The 22,946-nt window shown below is 41.4% G+C and overlaps 1 long non-coding RNA gene across 1 annotated transcript; it reads left to right on the forward strand.

Annotated features, from left to right (window-relative positions):
• The first annotated feature begins 6,175 nt into the window (after positions 1 to 6,175).
• On the forward strand, positions 6,176 to 7,149 carry LOC131230948 (uncharacterized). Its single transcript, XR_009164143.1, has 2 exons — positions 6,176 to 6,546; positions 6,649 to 7,149. It is a non-coding gene; the product is annotated as an uncharacterized LOC131230948 (long non-coding RNA).
• The last annotated feature ends 15,797 nt before the right edge of the window (positions 7,150 to 22,946 follow it).

Here is a 22,946-nt window from a genome sequence, read left to right on the forward strand (position 1 = left end):
TTCAAACCTGCACAACTTTTCTGTCATTGCGACAAATGCTTCAAAAGCGGAAATATTGCCGAAGTCATTGTTGAATTACTTTCAATTACATTAATTAGGTGTACCTTGTTTTAAAATCAAGGACAATGTAATGAATGTAATTAGAACTCAGATTAATAAAACAGATTGAGGATGGGTATTCTTTGGTTGAATTTCTGTTATTTTTGAATGTAGATGTTCCAACCTCCGAAATACATTTTCTAATCAAAACAATAGGGCCTATCTTCTTATTCACCAACCTGTTATATTTCACAGTCAGAAACTTTTCCTTGCACAAGTGAACTAGCACATTGTCATCCACTTGAAACACCTTACAGCACCAATGGTTGTTAGCCTCTTCCTTGCACTTGACGTTAGACTTCTGAGTTGGCACAACACATGTACTCATGCTCTCCTTGACTTGACCTTTATGGATCAGTTCCTCCGCTTGTGCCTACAATATCTCGCATTCTTTCTGATAATGTGTGAAATTAGGCAAACTTGCCCTTAAGATAAGATCAATGTGGTTTTGTAGATATCGTATGGAAGGTAATTCCTTAGGAAGTTCATTGGGCACAATTGCTTTGAACTTTTGCAACACTGATTTCAAATTCATTGGGATGTTCACAGGCCACACATTTGTCCTTTTCAACCAATGCATCTACATCCCCCGTCTCCTTAGATTGTTTGACGAAACCTTGTTCGGTTATGAGAGACTATCCCTCCACTTTAGAAGTCTTGGGTTGGTTCTTCGTTCCTATAGGGGCCATACGTACGCCACTGATGAATCCGATGGCCGGTCGTGACTCAGTCTCGATCAGGTCGGCTCTTGCCGACAAACAATGGGATTTCTCTACACAACCCCTCACTGATTGGCTACCCTACCGATAATTTTGGTATTGTTGGAACAATACCTGATCATAACCACTGGGGAGGAATCGCATGTGCAACAACTGTTTCATCCGCAGTCACGTGCAGATTGGTGCCTTCATCTGTCTCGTCCGTGCGAGCTGAAGTTGTTCCCACCAAGCTGAAGCTCTGCCCTTCAACTTGTAGGCCACAAGTTTAACTTTCTTCTCTTCGGCAATGTCCATATAGTCGAAGAAACGTTTGACTTCAAGTAGTCAATCGAGAAAGTCCTCGATGTGGAGTTGCCCGTTGAAGCTAAGAAGATCGACTTTCACCCTGAATTTTCGATTCGTCCGATCTTCTTGATCGCCGCCTCGTTCGGGATGTTGGAGGATCATGTCATCGATCTACTCATCGTTGGATCCCACATCCTCATGTGTGATTCTGTGATTCACTGCCGACATTGTCTTACGATCAGTACGATTGTGAATTCCAGCGCCTACTGGAGGCATATCATCGCCATGAACACAGAGTTGCCTTGGGCCCCCTGTCATGCAATTAATGGCAACCTGCAACCCTTGCATGACTTGCTGATTCTCTCGTTGTGCTGCTTAGAAAGTCGTTGCCGCTAAAGGACAATTCCCTGGAACACCGTCCATAGGATTGTTGCCCCGACCCGTCATTAGAAGTCATTGATCCGAGGAGAAACCTCGCTTTGATACCAATTGACGCAAGGAAGGACATGATGAGGTCAAGCACCGTCTTCATTGATCGATAAACGCATTGAATCCAAAAGGCTCTCTTGAATCCACGAGAGAAATATGATAATTTCTAAGAAGTTTATTAATTGATTCAAGATAATTTCTAAGAAGTTTATTAATTGATTCCTTTAAAAAACGATTTTAGCCTCCTTAAATAACCCTAAACAACCCTAAAATTGTAATTAAAAAAAGTCCTAATCAAACTAGGAAACAAACTCTGAAAAAATGCATAAATTCCCGCACCCGTCTACCTTTCGCCAACCGGTCGAACCGATCGATCGAAACAGGCCAAAAACATCTAGAGAACAAAACTGGAAATTCAGAGAATTTTGACCTGTTCACCTGATCTGTCGACCTGTCGAACTGGATTTCGACCGATAGATCAGATCCGTCGACCTATCGAAATAAACAGAAAACGTCCAGCGATAATTCTGGAATTTCTGGAAATTCCGATGAATTTTCGACCTGTCGACCCAATCGGTCGACCTGTCAAACTATGCTGAATTTTGTCGATTTCTCCTTGGGCCTCCGGTCCATGTGTGTTAGGAACGTGCTTGATCCACATCCTACATCACTTCTCTTGTGGGAATTTGTGCACGTGTGTATGGAAAATTTATATTCCCTGTTAATTTTTAGGAAATTGTAGCATAAGATATCGAAATTTTTAGTGATATGGTTGCTTTACAAAAATATTACCTTAAAGCAAGTTGCTTCTCTTTTTTACTTTTTCTTATTTTTCTATATTCTTTAACCGTTGTGTGGATGGATAGGACTTGCACACATGGAAATAGCAAACATTTCTTGTTTATCCTTCCACTTTCCTTGCTCCTAAGCATAAAACCCCAAAACAAGGTTTTCAATGGGATATATAAATGCTTTTTAATGAACAAAATTAAAAGGAATTTATTAAAATTTCCTTTTGATTAAAAACAATTCTATGAAATGGCTCCCATCATACAGGTTGGTTAATTTTTGTGAAAGCTTTCCATTCTCTGATTTTTCCTATGAGGTTAAGGGCCTTGAGGCTTGAAGTTCTCTCTGTGTACATCTAAATGCACTTATAACATTTCATTTATGTATTATTTATTTACTTTGTTAGAGGTCTTGCTGAAGGTTAATTTCATTTTCCTTCCCTTTGTGTTGGGGAATCTGCTTAGCTTTGTGCTTGGTCGGCAGTGCTCTGTCCTGCTTGTCGTTCCCGGCAGCAGTTGCAGCTGGTTTGCATGGTTGGCAAGAACGCTGCAGCACTGTGGGGTTGTTCCACCATGATTCGAATGGATGGATGGTTGCTTTTGGTTGTTTGACTTGGTGTATTCGAATCGGGCAGCCATTTTTTTGTGTTGTCCTGTTTTTGGATAGGTTTACGATAGGTGTAGCCCAATTCTTTTTGTCAGGCTCACTGAGATGTCTATAGTATGTTTCTTGCATGTTCTGTAGGTATGTAGGTCCTAGATAGAGCTTCCATGAAAAGTATCCAGAGTCTGAGCGGGAGCACTGTGAAAGTGAGTTGCTTGGCCAAGGCTGTTGTGTTGAGCAGTTGGTAATGAGCTGCACAGGGTGCTTTGTTCTGAATTCGAATTTGGGAGTTGGTTGCAGGGGAGTGTTGTGCTGTTCTGTTGATTCTAATCCGTAGAGACTGCTGAGTGTCTGCTGATCCTGTGTAGGGAGAAATAAGCTAAAGCAGGCGGATCTTGTTGATATCATTTACAGTTTGTTGAGTCAGGCAATCTGCTTAATCATGTTGTGGGTGGAAGCTCTTGGAGAAGTGTAGCTGCATCCCCAACAATGTCGAACACTTCCGTCCAAAACTGGCCTGTGAATCTGGGGTCCTGATAGGTAGTAGCACTTCCTTCGCTTTGGCTGTGTCTTATTCGGGTCTCTTCGGTGGAGGTTTCCGGTGCTGTTTGGAACTTCTTTTGCAGGCCATGTGGGATTCTTTTCAATTGGTTTGGGGGCTGCACTAGCTCTGTTTTGTTTTCGAAGAATCAAACATTTGGTTTTCTGTAATGTTTGCTTTGGTCAGCTCGATATATCACGTCGATCTCTTTCACCTGCTGGCCGTCTCGTTCTGGTAGATGATGGGGATTGGAGCTTTGTTCTCTCTATTGGGGGCTGCTGTGGTGGTACTTTGGGTAGTCCTCAGGAGGTGTTTGGCGCATGGGTTTAAATGGGATTAGGTGGGAGTGGGTTTTAAGATCCCATGGATGGTTGCAATGTCCTGTTTGGGACTCACATAAGGTATGGGTTGTGAAGCCCCTTCTTGGAATCAATGCCAGGGCAAGGGTTTCTGCAATCCTACTTTGGGTTTCATGTGGCTAGTGGTCAGTGCCATGTGGACCCCACCATGATGTATGTGTTTTATCCATGCCGTCCATCCATTTTGAAATATAATTTTAGTTCTTGATCCCAAAAATGAGGTAGATATAAATCTCAGGTGGACCACACCATGGGAAAACAGTAGTGATTGAATTACACCATTAAAAACCTCCTAGGGCCAACTGTGCGGTCCACTTGAGATTTGGATCAAACTCATTTTTGGGCTCATACCATAAAATGACATGGAAGAATGGGCGGACAGCATGGATGAAACACATACATCATGGTGGGGCCCACAGAGCACCGACCGGTAGTGGCAAGATGAGTAGCCAATCTGTTTCCCAAACATGAAGTGGGATGGCCTCCAAGCCATGGGATTAGACGACAATCCCTGACACACTATAATCATTTCATTTTGGTAATTCCATCCCACTTAAACCCATCTAATCCCATGCTCCAAACACCCCTCAGGTTTTTGTGGGGTCCGCAGATATGGGGGAATAGCTTCAGACGCTAAGTTTGATGGGGCTGCCCATTGTAGGTGCTGCCATGGCTTTTTATCACTTACTGCAGTTTTTTAGTCTGCAGAGGCTGTTGTGGTGGCAGTTTTCCCTATGAGCTAGTGCAGCAGCTTCTGTTTTTTCAGGCTTTGGCTGTGCTGTTTCCAGTTTCCTGGTGCTGGTGGGATAGGAGATCCGCAACTTTGGACAAATCCTCAACAAGAACAACAGATAGGGTAGATTTGAATTCCATGGATTTCACATTTCCCTACTCCAAATCCCTCACCCTGACAACCAATAAGTATGACTATTTGTTCTATTCCAACTTAGCCCATGAGGTGTGTTGTGAAGGAGGATGTAAGGTCTTTACTTTAAGTTGTACTGGTGGCCCATGGAGATGACTCCACAAAGTTTGGATGACCACAATCCAGAAAGCGGGACTTTACCAAGGTTGATGGAATGAAGTGGAAGAAAGGTTTCACTTCAGTTATTACATAGAAAATTTCTACTCGTTGGGAAGTTGATGATTCACTCTGATGATCTACTCAACTTTGTCCAAAGAATTAGTTCCATTTATTTAGCTCAGTACACCATGCCTTTATGATTCCAATTTCTATGCTACTAAAAGGCATATGAATTATTCCCAAAAAGAAAGGGCATGTGAATGGTTCCTGAATATGATGATGTTATCCGGCTTCTATCATAGGAATTCGTGCATGCGTGTGTATAGAAGATCTACATTCCCTGTTATTTTTTTAGGAAATTATTGTAGCATGAGATCTCTAAATTTTTAATGATATAACTGTTTTACAAAAATATTACCTTAAACCAAATTGCCTTTTTTTTTTTTTTTTTTGTGTGTGGATGGATTGGACTTGCACACATGGAAATAGCAGACATCTCTTGTGATTCTTCTACTTTCGTTGCTCCTAAGCATAAAACCCAAAAAGAGGGTTTTCAATGCGATATTTAAATGCTTTTCAATGGACAAAATTAAAAGGAATTTATTAAATTTACCTTTTGATTGAAAACAATTCTATGAAATGGCTCCCATCATACTGGTTGGTTAGTTTTCGTGAAAGCTTTCCATTTCTCCGATTTTCCTTTGAGGTTAAGGGCCTCGAGGCTTAAAGTTCTCTCTGTGTAACAAGTTTTATTTATTTATTTACTTTGTCAGAGGTCTTGCTGAATGTCAATTTGAATGTAGTTGTGGTTTCTGCACAACCAAACAACCCTGTAGATTCTCCCATTGGATGAACTATAAGCGAATGGACTCGCGAACCATATGAACTACCTGGATCATAGAAAGGTGGGCGTGCATGTGCGATGGTTTTCTGAACTCGGAACATTGTTTTGCTTTGTTTCACTTTGTGTTTCTTCTAATCTATAATTTGTTGGTATAGACATCAAGGGTTGTGAGATCATCTGGCTGAGGATCAATGGTGGATGCTTGATGCAGATGCTGGTGTTTTCTGGGCTTTGGTCCAAGTTTTTGCTCTGTTGTGTTGTCTGTATCCTCTCAATGCAGATAATTGGTCGCTGTTTTATTGAATGGTGAGGCTGAGAGGCTTTGTTGGATCAATGGCGGATGCTTGATGCAGATGCAGGTGTTTTCTGGGGTTTGGTCCAAGTTTTTGCTCTGTTGTGTTGTCTGTGTCCTCTCAATGCATATAATTGGTCCCTGTTTTTATTGAATGTTGAGGCTGAGAGGCTTTGTTGGATTGGATGGGTGGTCTTCTGATTTTTTGAAGGGTGAGGGAAAGCTCCTGTCTGACTCAACCGTCGCATTCTTTTGAGTTTTGGGTCTTACCATCAGCGGCTGGATTGTATTGTGTAGCTTGTGCCTGCTTTATCTGTGGTTCCCCTTCCCTTTGTGTTGGGGAGTCTGCTTAGCTTTGTACTTGATGGGCAGTGCTCTGGCCTGTTTGTTGTTTGCTGCAGCAGTTGCACTTGGTTTGCATGGTTGGGGAGAATGCTGCAGCACTGTGGGGCTGTTCCACCATAATTTGAATGGATGGATGGTTGCTTTTGGTTGGTGACTTGGTGTATTCAATTTGGGCAGCCAGTTTGTATAGTCCTGTTTTTGGATAGGTTTACAATAGGTGAGGTACGGTTCTTTGTGTGGCCCGCCCGAGTGATTGTAAAAGAAAAGCTAAAATTAGGTTGGTTATAATATATGTCTTGTGTTTTCTGCGGGTATGTAGGTCCCAGCTGGAGATTCCATGAAAAATATCCAAAAGTCTAAGCAGGTGCATTCTGAAGGTGAGTTTACTCGGCCAATGCTGTTGTGCTGAGCAGTTGGTAATGGGCTGCGTAGGGGGCTCTGTTCTGGATTGAAGTATGGGAGTTGGTTGCAGGGGAGTGTTGAGCTGCTCTGTTGATTCTAATTAGTAGGGATGGCTAAGCTGAGTGTCTGCTGATACTGTGTAGGGAGAAATAAGCCAAAGGAGGCTCGTCCTGTTGATCCGTTTATGGTTTGTTGAGGCAGGCAATCTGCTTAATAAGGATGTCGATCTGGTAGTAGTAGCACTTCTTTCGCTTCAGCTGTCTTCTTTGGGTCTCTTCGGTGTAGGTTTCCTGTGCTGTTTGGAACTTTTTTTCTGAGGCCATTTGTGATTCTTTTCATGTGGTTTGGGGGCTGCACTAGCTCTGTTTTGTTTTCTAAGAATCAGGCATATGGTTTTCTGTAATGTTTGTTTTGGTCATTGCTGGATTTATTGCCTCGATCGCTTTTGCCTGCTGACCATCTCGTTCTGGTGGATGATGGGGATTGGAGCTTCGTTCCATCTATTGGGGGCTGCTGTGTTGGCTGTTTTGGTGGTGGTTAGGTTTTTGTGTGGCCTGCAGCTTATGGGGGGAATAGCTTCAAAGGCAAAGGGCCTGTTTGTTAATGCTGAAATTTTTCACTTAATATGGAATCTGGAAAGCCCTCGGTGTTTAGCGGTGTTCGTTAACGTCGAATGAGGAAAGCGCTCCATTTTTTGCCAAAAGTTTTTGGTGAACGAGGTCGAACTTAATGGTGAATCCATCTGCAAACATTTTTTTAAAATCCAATATTGCCCGTGCAAACAAAGATTTTCTTGTTTACGTAGTAAACAACCAACTTTTAATGTGTGACACTTTTCTGGGCCCACCATGATTTATGTGTTACATCCACACCGTCCATCAACTTTTTTATATCATTCTAAATCATGATCCCAAAAAATATGCACATCCAAAGTTCAAGTCAACGACACTACGGAAAGTAGTGGGAATGGAACGACTACCGTTAAAACCGTCTTGAGGTCCACCGTGAGGTTATTTGCCACCGTGGGAATGCATACAACAAGAACAATTAAAAAACACTAAGAACATATAAAGATATATGGACATATCTAGCAGATGGCAAGGGGAGAAATGTGGTTGTATGGATTTATACAATTGTAATTATTCTAGAGAAAAATGGCAAATATTTTATGGTTGGGATCCTTTGCACCTCAGGACAATAATTTATTATAAAAGTGTTGCGGGGACCTGCATGGTGTGTGTATGGCATCTAACCTGTTCATAGGCCGATCCGATCATGATATGGGCTACTACGTGAATTTCAAAGTTTTTCTATGGTTTGTTATTTTCTATGGTGGACCATGTTGAAAGTCGGATGCCTCAAATCTGTGATGAAAACTAAGGCCCTCGATTGGTTGATAGTCTGGTTGACCGATCGAAGGATATTGAGTTAAATCGATATTTTATCAAAACTCTTTAGACAGTTTTTGGTGTTTTTGATAGGTCAAAAAACTTGGTCGGCAGGTCGACTTGACATATCGATGTGTTGGGCAGTTTTGTGCAAATCATTTCTATTTTTGTTTTTTCTTAAACATGAGGGTGTAAATGGGATTAGGGAAAGGGGCTTGAGATTGGGAAACATGCTTAAGGGCTGACAGGGTTTTAGAGAGAAGAGAAACTAGGGTTTTCTACTTGGAGCCTTGATTGGTAAAGTTCTCTCTCTTGTATCTTTGTTATTCAGAGTATATTCTCACTTTATGCCGTAATTTTTTTTCACGATGGGTTTTTTCACGTAAATTTGTATTGTTCTCTATTGGATTTGTTGGTGTGATTGTAATTACTTTGCTTGATTCCACTCTTTGTGCTTCCGGAAGTCCCAACAAAGCCACCGTGTTGTGTATGGGGTCCCACTATGCAATATGTGATCCCCACCATGATAATGGAATTACCTAAAAATTAGACCCATAAAATCATTATATGATTGGCTTGATTCTTTCGTCAACCAACTTTCATTGTGGGGTGACACTTTTGATCAAGTTCGGAGCCATACACATGTCCAGATGAGCCCCGTTTGTTAAATATGAAGTCTAAAGCCTGAATTTGAAATCTGAAGGCTGAATTTGAAATCTGAAGTTAAAAAAATTGTTTGGTAATTATGGTTGAAGTTTGAAAATTAAGTATTGAATTTGAAACAACCTATTTGTTAACAAACATCTAAAATGTCTGAAATATGTTAATTTGACACATTTGCCCCTATCTCCTATTTGGAAATGTTTTACATTATAAAGAAATTATTTTTTATTAAATGAAAATAAAATTATTCTATTTAATTCAAATAAACTAAAGTACTTAATAGAAAATTAAAATATCATTATTCATAAAAAAATAGATAATCCATGTCTCTTCATGCCAATTTCTCTTTAGGCCAATCGAATTACCTTTATGTACTCATTCCATTTCTCTTCAGGCCAATCGAATTGGCCCGTCAATGCATTATACTCATGTCTTGTAATGTTTATTAATTCAATCCATGCAGTATACTGTACTTTCAGATAATCCCATAAATTCTTCAATTGCTTTTGATTGAATTCTTTTCCCGTATGCTTCTTCAATTCGATTATTAATTTGTTCTATGCTTGTTTGGTCAAGCTTGACCCTGACCTATCACCCTTATGTGCTTCTTCAAGACAACAATTAATAAATGTTTTTTTTTGTCGAAATCACATTATCTTGCCCTACCATCATCCCTTGAAGCCATCACTACAATAGTCTAGTATAAACTGAGAATTATTTAAAGAAGAACAATTGTATAAAAATCTTTTAATAAATTTACTTGTCATTTTTAAAAGAAAAATGAAAAATAAAGTATTCAAAGGTTTAAAATACATGATATTAGATGCAACCAAACAATCCATATTTACTTATAATCTTGAGTAAAAAATTGAATAATTGACTTGATCAAAATGGATAGAAAAGATTAAAAAAATCAAGAAAATCAAGTCAATCTTCAAAGATAGAGAGATTGTAATACCCACCGAAGAGAAATATTTCTAATCTTTTATAAAGAAACCAAAGAAATAATTGATGTTGCAATAGAGAAGTGAATGAGAAGCCTGTTGTGTTTTAGAAAAAAATCAACCTGAATTGGTACTACACCAGGATGCAGATTTCCCTCCAGAGGTTGCTGCACTAAAGGAAAAGGTGGGTAGGGAAATTCTTATCGTTGAAACCTCCATGGGTCGATGTTTAAATGCCATCGATACTGTTCATAATGTCATTCCTATTGGGATGAACTCAAAACATAAATATTATCATTATTCAAAAAACTTATGTTGCCTCACGAATATTTCAAATCAGGATGTTCAATCCTCACATTTTGGGCCTGCTTGAGTATTGGATCCACCTCAGTTTCGGTCCTATGTCCTAAAATAAACTCACAAAACCAATGGGCGGGGTGGATTTCTCATAAACATGAAGGTAGGCCCCACCTACGTTTCCAACGCAAGGAATTCTGAAAGAGGCTTTAGCTGTAAATCCGGCAGCATATGGACGGACTAGATTCCCTGACGAAAGCCTTTCGCATGAACTTCCCACGCAAGGATTTTGGGTGAGGCCCATTGTGATGTTTGTGAGAAATTCAACACGTCCATCTGTTTTTCGAGCTCATTTTAGGACATTCGACCAAAAATGAGGAGTATCCAAAACTCATGTGGGCCATACGATATGAAACAATGGGGAAATGAATGCCTACCGTTGGAACCTTCCTAGACTCCACCTTGATGTTTATATTCTATCCAAATTGTTTTTATGGTCAAATTGACTGAGATTAAGTGAAAACACCATGAACTTAAGCCTATACAAAACTTTTGTGGCCATATAAATGTTCCAATGGTGGTCACAAAATCCCCACATTTCCTATTGTGTGGCCCATTTAAGTTTTGGATACATCTTATTTTTGATCGCATGTCCTAAAATGAGCTCGAAAAATGGATGGACGGACTAGTTGGTGTACCACACACCAAGCTATGTAGTTGGTGTATTGACGTTAGCAAGTTTTGTGGGTCACATCATGAGGTATGTGTTATATCCAAAATGTCCATCCATTTTTCAAGCTTGTCTTAGGGCTTGAGCCGAGAAATAGGGCAGATCTAAAGATCAAGTGTACCACGCTACACAAAGTAGTGGGGGATTGAACGTCTACCATTGAAATCCTTTTGGGGTCATAGAAGTTTCAGATAAATATGAAATTTGTTTTACCTCTTCATCCAGGTATTTTTGACCTTACGAATAGATTTGATGGAAAATAAGCACTATGGTGGGCTGTACGAATTTTTTAATGGTGGAAATCATTATCCCCGATGTTATTTTTGGTGCGGTCCATTTGAGCTTCGGACATGATTCATTTTTTTGGCTAATGCTCTAAAATGACCTCAAAAAATGAATGAACGGTGTGGATATAATAAACACATCATTGTGGGGCCATGTAACTTTGATCTCCTTTGAATTGTGCACTCGTCTTCGCACAACACGTATCCACTTGTTATAATTTATAGCGGGGCAATCCTGACCCGATTCGGTGGATCTGAACCGATCTGATGGCCTGGATCGGTACGGATCGAGTAGGGCAGTCCAGATTTGAAAGGTTTTCGGGACGAATTCGGATTCATACCTACCTGGACCGATTCGATCCAGAATCCGATCTGATTGGATCCGATTTGATCCGACCCGATCCGGAGTAGATAAACCACATGCATTTTCATGGTGGGCCCCAATAGAGTTTACTCAGTATGATAAAAGCCAAAAGCTGATTTCCTGGTGTACCACACACTAGCTATATAGCTGTTGTAGGTACGTGTTGTGTGCGAAGACGAACGCAAATTGCCTACTGACAGCATAGTAGCAAAATGGCTACTGACTGTGGTTATGTGCACCCCAACACGATGTGTGTATCCTATCCATGCCATCCATCCATTTTTCCATAGTATTTTATAGTATTATAACAAAACTAAGGTAGATAAAAATCTCTTATGGACCACACCATAGTAAAGAGTGGTGATTGAACACTCATCGTTAAAAACTTCTAAGGAGCCACAAGGTTTTAGATTAAGCTAATATTTGTGTTTTTTCATCTAGGTGTGCTTGATCTAATCAATGGGTTGGATGACAAATAAACATTATAGTGAGCCCTATGAAGTTTTTAATAGTGGGAATTCAATCTCCACTGTTTTCCTGTGGTGTGGTCTACTCTATATTTGGATCTCCCTCATTTTTGGGCTCATACTCTATAATGATTTGTAAAAATAGATGGACGGCTAGGATAAAACCTATATATATCATTCTGGGCCCATAGAGCATTGTCAGTAGCCACCTCGCTTCAAAGGAGATCAAAGTTATATGGCCCCACAGTGATGTATTTATTATATCTACACCGTTCATATATTTTTAGAGATCATTATAGAGCATTATCCAAAAAATGAATAATATCCAAAGATCATCTGGACCACACCACAAATAGCAGCAGAGAATGATTTTCACCATTAAACAATTCGTGTGATCCACTTGATAGTTAGATCTGTCTTATTTTTCATCTCAAGCCTTAAGACGAGCTCGCCAAATGGATGGACGGTTTGGATATGACACATACCCTATGATGATTAGACCCATAGACTTGCTAACGTCAATACAGTAAGTCACACTATGTACAGCTGCACTTGTGTGAAAAGCACGTCACCGCACTTTCGTGCAATGCACATCAACACTAGCATATGAAAACACAGATACGGTAGATGGACAGTTCTTTCATAGCAATGTGGGCCCCGCCTTGATGTATATGTTTTATCTAAGTCATTCATCCATTTTGACATATCATTTTAGGCCTTGAGCACAAAAAGGTGGTATATTAAAGGCTGAAGTGGACCATACCACATGAAACAATTGGATTACATTCATACGATTTGAATCGTACCTAACCCGATCCGACTTGAGGTTTCCCTGACCGAGTCGGACTTGGTTTGGGTTAGGCCAACCATGCATCGGATCGGTCCGAGTCAGGTGACTCTGACTTGGTCCCGAATCAGATAGAGTTCGGGTCAGGCCATTGAGATTTCGGATCGGATCGAGTTGGACCCAATCCAATCCAATTGGGACTGATGCCTAGCTCTAGCTATAAATACTTGAGTAGCAGTCCGCTACTGAAGTGACCTCACCAAGTTCTGTGGGGCCCACTATGATGTATGTGTTATATCCACACTGTCCATCCATTTTGGGATATCATATTAGGGCATGAGCCAAAGAATGAGGCAGATAAAAAGCTATAGTGGACCCCACCATAGAAAACAGTAGGGAGAGTGATTCCCATCGTTGAAACTATCCTAACGCCCACCATAATATTTATTTGAAATCCAATCCGTTAAAAAGTTAAAAAAGACATGAACGAAGGGAAAACACAAATATCAACTTGATCTAAAACTTTTGTGGCCTTTAGAAGTTTTTAATAACGAGCGTCACTGTCCCCGCTGTGCATTGGATTTAACTAATTCTTTTGATATTACCCTGAAATGATCTCTCCAAAATGGATGGAAGACATCAATACAATACATACATCGTGGTGGCCCATGGAACTTAGTGACGTCACTTCAGTAGCGAGACAGTAGCTGATCCGTGCCAATCTGGATGGGGATTGCTGGAAACAGATTAGCTACTCCCCTGCGAAAGCCTTTCGCAGGAAGTTCCTGCGCTAGGAAATTAGGTGGGGCCCACTGTGATGTTTGTGAGAAATCCTATCCGTCCATCCGTTTTGTAAGTTCATTTTAGGACAAATTACCAAAAATGAACCGTATCCAAAGATCAAGTGAGCCAAAAAAGTGATAATTAAATGTCCACAGTTGAAATATTTGTGGGGCCACATAAGTTTTGATTCATACTATTATTTTTGTTTTCAGTTCATCCCAATAGGAATGACTTTATTAATGGTATGGATGGCATCTGAATATCACTGTTGAACCCACATTTTCCTTTAGTAGGGATCACTCAAGCTTTGGATACGGTTCATTTTTTACAAAATGTCCTAAAATGAACTTACAAAACGGATGGACGGATAGGATTTCTCACAAACATTACAGTGGGCCCCACCTATTTTCCCACCGCAGGCACTTTCTGCGAAAGGCGTTCGCAGGAAATCCGCGTCCGCTGGAAACAGATTAGCTACTCCCCTGCCAGGCCGCCACCAACCCCGTAGCTGATGGTCGGTGCTCCGTGGGCCCATCATGATGTACGTGTTTCATTCATTCCGTTCATCCATTTTTATAGATAATTTTAGGGCTTCATACAAAAAACGAGAGGGATATAAATCTCAGGTGGACCACACCACAAGAAAACAATAATGATCGGATATCCATCATTAAAATTCTCCTATACTGTTTATTTGAGGCTTAGCTAAAGGGAAAAAATAAAGATCAGCTTGATCGAAAACTTTTATGGCCCCCAAAAGGTTTTTAATACGCTAATTCAACACTGTTTCCTGTAATGTGGTCCACTTGAGATTGGGATATACCTCATTTTTTGTCTCATAACATAAAATGATTTGGAAAAATAGATGGACGGCATGGATGGCAGTGTAACTGTGCAGCCTGGGATGCGGATTTCACGGAGAAGGCTTCCTTAGGGATTCTAGGGGGGCCATGTTAGTGGCTCTATGGGGCCTACGGTGATGTATATGATTTATCCACACTGCCTATCCACTTTTTCATATAATTTGGGGCATAAAATAAAAAATGAGGTATGTATAAGGCTCAAGTGGGCCATATTGCAGGAAATAGTGAAATTTGGGTGCCTACATTGAAAATTCCATCGGGCCATAAAAGGTCCTGATTATGCTGAAATTTGTATTTTTCCTTTTTCATCAAGGTATGTGTGACCTTATGAAGAGTTTGGTGTGGCCCACTTGAGCCTTACATGTACCTCATTTTTGGGCTCATGCTCTAGAATGATCTGAAAAAGTTGTTGGACGGTGTGGATCAAACGCATAAATCATGGTGGGGGCATAAAGAAGTTTCACATGTTAAAAGTTGATTTTCTATTCTGCAAACAATTTAAAGTGATAAAAATTATGTATTTACCTTTAAGCCAGACTCCCATCGTGGAAAGAATTCAATGAAAAATCACTTAGCGCTTTTCGATTTCGACGATTTTTCATAGTTAACAAGCCATACTCCTATCGTGGAAAGAATTCAATGAAAAATCGCTTCGAACTTTTCGATTTTGGCAATTTTGCATCAAGTACTCAACTATTTTTCAGAGTTAACAAACAGGCCTGAGTTTAAGAGCTGTAGAGTAATCAGCCTCAAATAATGCCCCCCTTGTCATTGCTGGGACTCTTAAACCTGAACTCTTGAAATTGCTGCACTAAGTAAATTAGTTAAATACCTTTAAGAAGAGGTTGAGGACTTATGATTGTCTATTTTTTGTATCCTGAACCGGACCATGTTGTATATAGGGAAAAAATAAATGAAAAAGGAAGAAATATACAAGGCAATTCGCTGGAAGTAGTAGAGATAATGTGAATGCAACTTCGTCATTAAAAATTTAAATATTTTATAGGGAATGTAAATAGTCCATACACATGCACACAGATTCTTAGAAAAGAGAGGATAAGCCTATAGTAGCATAGTAATTTGAATCATAAAAGGCACGGTGGTTTCACTTGAATATAAGAAGCTAACTTTGAGGGCAGAACAAGAAAATCCTCTACTTCCCAATGAGTAGAAACTTTCTACATAATAGCTGAATTGGAACCATTTCTCCACTTTAATTTCGTCAACTTTGGTAAAAGTCCCGCATTTTGGGCCATAGTATTCCAAACTTCTGTAATGCGTCTCCATCAAGACTGCCCCATCATTTCGAATGGCTCTAGGATAGGAAATATAATAATAATAATCCGAGACTGGTATGTCGAAAGTGTATTCCTTTACCCAAATGTGATTTTTTGTAGTCCTTCAACATCAATATATCATATTTACATGGTAAAAGATAATCTATCAAGCACAAACACCCTCGCAACTCCACCAAATGGAACACCCTCCTCCAGCGGTAGGATCTGGACAAGAATTCGGGATGCGGAATCACTCTAAACTCTTCTCTATCGAGATTGAATGAAACTATAACTTGATCACCTGAGTCACCAGTCATAAGCCAATGTAGGGATCCTTCCACAAAAGGCGGAGGACATAAGCCACAGATGTTGTCATACGGGCGATCCTCGACTCTTCTCCATGACGAATCGGCGCAACCTATAGTAAAGACCTCGCATCCTATTCGCTGATAGTGCTTATTCTCGTCATCTGAGTAACACTTGAACAAATTGACGATTTTTAATGCCTTGGAGGAAGACGAATATCCAAAGCCCACTGCATAACTGCGTAAAAAGTCCCACGGTTGTAAAAAGTCTCAGGTGAAGCTTGTGGAATCATTACGAATTCTTTGGTGCTTGGATTGCATACATAGATGCGATATCGTCCGTGGAGGCAGACCAAATCGGCGCAAGTATGCAATGACTCCATCAAACCTAGAACGCTTGTTTGTGAAGGTGTTTAAGACCCTTCCCTGCTGGTCTACTGAGGATGGGTCGATGGTATGCCAGCTGCTGTTCGGTATCTCACTGCGTGTAAATAACAGGTAGAGAGGTTCCCTTGCGGCCCGATCGTGGTGTATGGACAGGAAATGAGGGGCGGAGATTAGATCTCGCCAGAATGTCGATACGCACTTTAACCTGGAGAGAGTTTTGACAGGGAGTATTGAAAGGATTGTAATGATGATATCCGTTGGGAGATGCGGCATCTCTCTCTCTCTCTCTCATGATATCAGTAGGGAGATGCTGCATCTCGCTACCTCTGATGATATCAGTGGAAGATTCATGCATCTTGTTACTGTTGAAATATAGTGGTTTTTTGAAAAACTACAAATTTTCAAAATTTTGAGATTTTGCTGCCAAAATGCTTTTTCGAAAATTTTAAAACCAAAAAGTGCGGTGTATGCTTTGTCTCATATCGGAAATGGTTGAAATCCTTTTGTGGTTTATATGTGGATTTGTGAAAAGTATTCTTACTTGGTGTTTTGGATGTAGAGATGCTCGAGTTGCGTGTTCCAGTGTGTAGCATTGGGCGCACTCGGGCATGGGCATGGGCATGGGCAGTGTTGCTGTAGTGGCACTAGTTGGTGCACTTTGCACTTCGCATGTGCACATTGTGTCGCTGAGGGCTGAAATGGTTTGAATTTTATAGGAGACTGAGAACGGTCGGATCATAAATCCAAAATGTTCAGCAGTTTTTGAAAACAACTCTCTGCCTTGAAAGCCACAACAGTCCAAAAACGGACGGACCATGATAATCCAACAGTCAGATCCTTTGATCCGACAACTAGAAACGGCTGGAGTTAATGATCAACGGTCAGAAACGTTTTACAAACGTTCTGAACCATTGATAGCCACCTAGCAACGGTCCACTACTTGATGCCTATATAAATTAGACCATTCCAGTCCGATTTTCATCATCTCAACACACCATCTCTCCCATTAGATCAGATACAATCTAAATCTCCTTTTTAGAATACTGTGAACATCTCTACTATTCTGAGTTTGCCAGAATAAATCTGCTGCGTTCAACTGTTCCATAGTGGACCCATCGTGATTGCTGCACGCTAGATCCAGATAAGGCTTGTCTTATGCTGGAAGTAATTCGCCTGTAACCCATCAGCAATTGATAAGGGGGCGAATTATGCTTTAAGGACGGTGTAATTTTTTACGTGATTCAGCCTAGTGAAATAATTTTTCGTACATTTTTTTGATAATATGTTGTTGTTGAGGGTCAAATATTGCATATTAGACCCCATTGATTGCATGGATTTACGATTATGATATTGCTTAACGGCCTGAATTAATCGTGTTTGTAATGCAGAGTGTGTTTAAGAACCTGGACTGAAAAATGATGCTAAATGTATGGATTGACGCTCTGAATTCACCAAGGCATAGGACGGGACTCCATGGGACCAAGATAGAGGATTTACACGCCGAAGATCAGAGAAATTCTAGCCACTCACTTTAAACAGGCCAGAAAGCCGTCCATAATGCAAGATCACAGGGTTCCCACCATCTGATCGGCTCCCAACGTTATACATGGCCTGAGGACCATAAATGAACCGTACACATCAAATTTGAACCCGTGGATCTCTATGGAAGTGGCCCAACTGATAGATCAACTCATAAACCATCGATTTTGGGCCCACCTGATCTCTGGATATACCTCAATTTCGGTATCAACCCCTTAATTTAAATGAAAAAGAGGATGGACGGATCAGAGTTCTCACATGCATCAAGATGGGACCCACCGTGCGTACGTGGGAGTACACATAGGCTGTGCACTCGCAGTGCACCGAGCAAAGGGAAGAGTCCAACTTGCGTTTGACCGCAAGTTTCACCGCAACAGAGCCCGCCTCTGTTTACAACAGACGAACGAGCGGTCCGTCCGTCATCTCAGTGTGGACCACCAACAGGATGATCTGGACTGTCCATTTATTTCAGAAGGTCAAACCGACCGTACACATGAGGTTTTTCATGATCTATGCTCGCATACTCAGGAAAATACCGTTCAAACGCAGGTTGAACGGCGATATGGAAAATCATGTGGACCACACCAAAACTCGACAAAAACTAGTCCATTCCAACCGAAAAATCGAGAGGAGTCTATTGGATGGAGTGGATTTCGTAGAAATCATAAGGAGTGGGTCCCATCGAAAGTCCAGCGCTAACCCATGCGCAAGCCCTGTTTACGCACAGTAAAAAGCCGGCCGTTCCGGGCCGTTTTGCAAACATGAAAAGGATTGTTCTGTCCATCTGGACCGTTCAAAACCTTTCCAGGGAAGGGCCGACCAGTCCTAAGGAGTCTGAACGGTTTGGATAATAAAGAGTCCGGGATATATCCACCGCAAAATCAAATCAAATGGAAGAGGTTTCCGTTTCTGCTGCTGCGAACATCTTGCGGAAGCAACCAACTTCAGCCTCCATTCCACTGCCGCACGCAGCTCTTTTGGGATTGTTAACTCCCAGCCGATAGAGGTCTGCACCCATATATAAGCAAGGAGGAGGGAAGGAAGAAGGGGTCGGTTTTTGCTTGGACGATTGCAAGGGAGAGAGAAGAAGGCAATAGAGAGTTCGTTTTCTCTTCTGATTTATTTTTTATTTTATTTTATTTTTATTTTTAAAAGCGTTAGCCATCCATGTCTGGCTGAACCTCTTAGCTAGGGCTAAGAGGTGAAGCTTGTAGTCTGATGGGAGAGACTCTGCTTGTGCCTATTGTTTAGACTGACTGATGTTGATTTTTGTTCAAATTAAAAGGAATACTTTCAGTTATTTTTAATGGTTTGTTGTGACTAAAATTACAATAGATCTGTGATGGTTTTAAGTATTTCTTCCTCCTTTTAATGTTTATGACGTCAGGAAGCCCTGTTGTTCACCATTGTCTCCTGGGCATGGTCGGATGACGGTACCCTTCCTAACCTTCAGGCATTGTTGATTGGTTGGTAATTAGTTTAATTCTGTTGTTTGCCTTGTCTCCTGGGCATGGTTTGGTGATGGAATCCATTCTAATTCATATACCTTTCATCTCGTGAAAACTAGATCAAATAAGTTCAGTTTAATTTTCATGATTCTTGATGCAGGCATAAGATCTCCCTGATCTCTACAAGTGGTTCCTCTGAATCCCTAGTTTCCTACCTCTGAATTCTTTAAGTTTTAGATTAATATTTCACCATTATTCCTTAAATTTTATTCGATTTAGATTTCATCTTATTCTAGTTCTAGTTCTATTTAGTTTTAGATTACGTACAGGTTTCAGTCCCTTGGGATTCGACCTCAGTCTCACCGAGCTTATTTTTACATCACAGCCATATACTTGGGGAGTGAACAGTTCTGTCCAAATTCAGTTTCAGCGATTTGTCTATCCGTCTGTTGGAAGCATGTTGGAAAAATTGCTGGTTCTCAGTTCTTATAATGGCGAGGCGTCGGGTTTCTTCCAATCTTCCAGAGGCATCTGCCAAGGAGATCTGTTGTCCCCATTCGGCACTGACAGCCTCCGCAGAACCCCATTCTCGGATCTCGGCACCCATTCACCAGATTCCGATCCTGGGATACTACAAGGAGGGTTTCAAATCATCAGTCTGATTCATAATGAGCATAACAAAAGCATAACCCACAACAATAACCACAAGAACACTACCACAAAATCCACTATGATCAAAAACTTTTTAGTACAATGCGACAGAAAGGAGAAATACAATGTAACAAAAGAAACAAAACTCCAGAAGCTGCACGCTCCAACTACGGCGAGACTATGTCTGCGTGCGTTCTGGCGTCACCCGCACGCATCAATCGTGCATAAACATAAAGCTTAGAGGGTGGTGTAAGTGTGTGCGCAATATAAACGTGCTCAAAATGCAAGGTCAAAGTAATACGGAATCATGGTGATGAGCGCATGAATGCAATCAGCCGTACCAAGGCTATGCGGTGCAAGATATGAATGCTATCGGCCATAACACAGCCATGCGATGCAAGATGTAACTCAAGCATGCCAATCCTCATTATGTATCGGTACAGTTCTCATTCTGGATAATCACCGAGGTTCAATACACTCCAAATGGCACTATCGCTCTCCTAGCCGCACACCCAAGTGAGCGTAAGAAACCTCACTATCCGCCCGGCCAATAGTCCGCCAATACCTCTACTAGACACGTCGATAGCGGACCCATTCTCGAGCTGGTCAAACTCAGCTTAGTATTGCCCCCTACCCTCGGGCGAGTAAGGCCACACTCCTTTCCAACCGACCACGACATAGTAAGGGACGCGACCTCCTGGTATTCGGCCCTCGTGCGCTCATATATCCACTCGGTCTCGACGTTGGAGTCATCCTCTGGTGGTTTTCTTTATAATTTTTTTTATTTTTTTTATTTTAGTCTGAATATGAGAGTTTGTGAAATGGAGGAGGGTGTGGAAGAATATAATAATTAATGAATTTTTATCATGGAAGAATATTGTAATTGATTAATTTTGTAATGAAAGAAAGGCAACTCCGCCTATCAGGGAGCCCATAAACAGTTCACCCGAAGGCATATGCTATGATCGGTCACTCCTCACATCAGGCATACATATGATGCGGATGATCATGAATCATGGATCTATACTAAACATGTATAAAGAGATGAGCTCTGTGTATAACGGAGATGGGCCTAGACGGCCTACTTACCACAAGTATGGGCCTATCAGTGGGCCTTGGGGAGAGTTATAATGCAGACATTTAACCAACATTATCAATGTGGACGTCAAACCAGCATTGCTCCCAAGGCGTGGCCCGTTATAAGTGTCAATACATATGCTATGGTGGAGTCACACTACAAGGGACATTATGTTCATCCTATTGGGCCTCGACCCATGGGCCTCTAATACATCAAATGGCCTCATACATGGGTCTCACAGATACATATCAAGGTGGGCCTCAATAACGGGCCACAAATGCATCAAGATGGGTCTAGTCACATGGGCCTTGCATTCCTCAAGTGGGCTACACCAGTGGGCCTTGTATACATTACAATGGGCCTCATAAAATGGGCCTTAAATTATCTCCAAAACAGTTGGACAGTTGGATGAAACACATACATCATGATGGAGCCCACACTAATAGAGGGCGTGGTTTACAATACATACATAGGTGGGTCCTAAGTAGGACTCACCATAATGCTTATTCTCCACCCAGCCTAGGGCCCAATATAATGTTTATTTTTCACCCAACTTAGGGCCCATTATAATGTTTATTTTTCACCCAACTTAGGGCCCATTATAATGTTTATTTTCCAACCAACTGTTCATAGGGTCATGTGGACCAGGGTAGAGCCCACTGTAGTTTTTATTTATCATCCAATCTATCCATAAGGTCACGTGGGCCTGGTAGGGCCCACTGTAATATTTATTTTTCATACAAAATGGGCCCACTGTAATGTTTGTTTTCCATACAATCTGTTGATAGGTCGTGTGGACCAGGGGCCCACTGAAATGTTTATCTACGCCCAACCCGTTCACAGGGCCATGCAGCAAGGGAGGGGCCCACCGTAATGTTTATTTGCCACCCAACCTACGTGGGCAGGCAGCCCACCGTGATGTTCGTTTGACGTCCAACCTGTTTATAAGGTCACCAGGACCTAGGGTGGATGTGGGGCCCACCGAAATGTGGTTCACAAATCCAGCCCATTCATTGTGTGAGTCCCACCTAACTGACGGTACAAACCAAGTTTCAGCAACGTTCAAAACTCAGGTAGGCCCCAGTAAGTGATTTTATATATTTAGGCATGTCTTCACACGATTTTAAATGGTGTGGCCCACATGAGTTCCGAATAAATCTGATTCTTGGGATGGACGGCTGGTCCATGGGGACCCATCAAATGCACGGTGTTGATGGTCGCAACGCACCAAGGTGGGGCCACAGCTGGGGGCCGTGAGCCCAGCCCGTCCGTCCGTCAGGACGTCCAGCGCAGGCAGCACCTGCGCCTGTTGTCAGTGGCGGCAGCAGCTGATGCTTCTGTTTTTTTTTTTTTGAAAAATTGTTTTTCCCAAGCGAGGCCCGCTTCAATAATATCTACACTAGCCCTGTGGCTTGATACAAGCCCATAGAGTCCAATATTGGGCTGTTTCAAATATACAGGAGTATCAGGGAGTAAATCAAAGGTAGGAAACTTGTTTCCTATGGTATGGCCCGCCAAGGAAGGGGATCAACTTCATTTTTCGGCTCAACGCCTAAAATGAGATGGGGAACAAAATGGACGGCTTGGATTTTATATATACATCAAGGTGGGGCCTACATGAGTGGCCCACCACTCCCTCCTCTTGGCTAGCTCGTTAGTACAGCCCATGTCAGTTTACACTTAACTGTTCGCCAACGTCCAGCGTCCAGGGACGCTGGACGGCATGCATAAATTCATTAATGTGGTGGGTCCCACGTGGATGTGGCCCACCGACATATATACAATAATAAATATATTTTATATTATATATATAATACATAAATATTATACATATTATATAAAATATAACATATAGAGAAAAAGAAATGCATTGGGCCCATCCAAACAGTGGATCGTGTGGATCATCACCTGTAATAGAGTGGACCACACCGTCTGATGTAGATGGACGGGGTAGATGTAA

The sequence above is a fragment of the Magnolia sinica genome, chromosome 17, assembly GCF_029962835.1.
Source record: "Magnolia sinica isolate HGM2019 chromosome 17, MsV1, whole genome shotgun sequence".
NCBI lineage: Eukaryota > Viridiplantae > Streptophyta > Magnoliopsida > Magnoliales > Magnoliaceae > Magnolia > Magnolia sinica.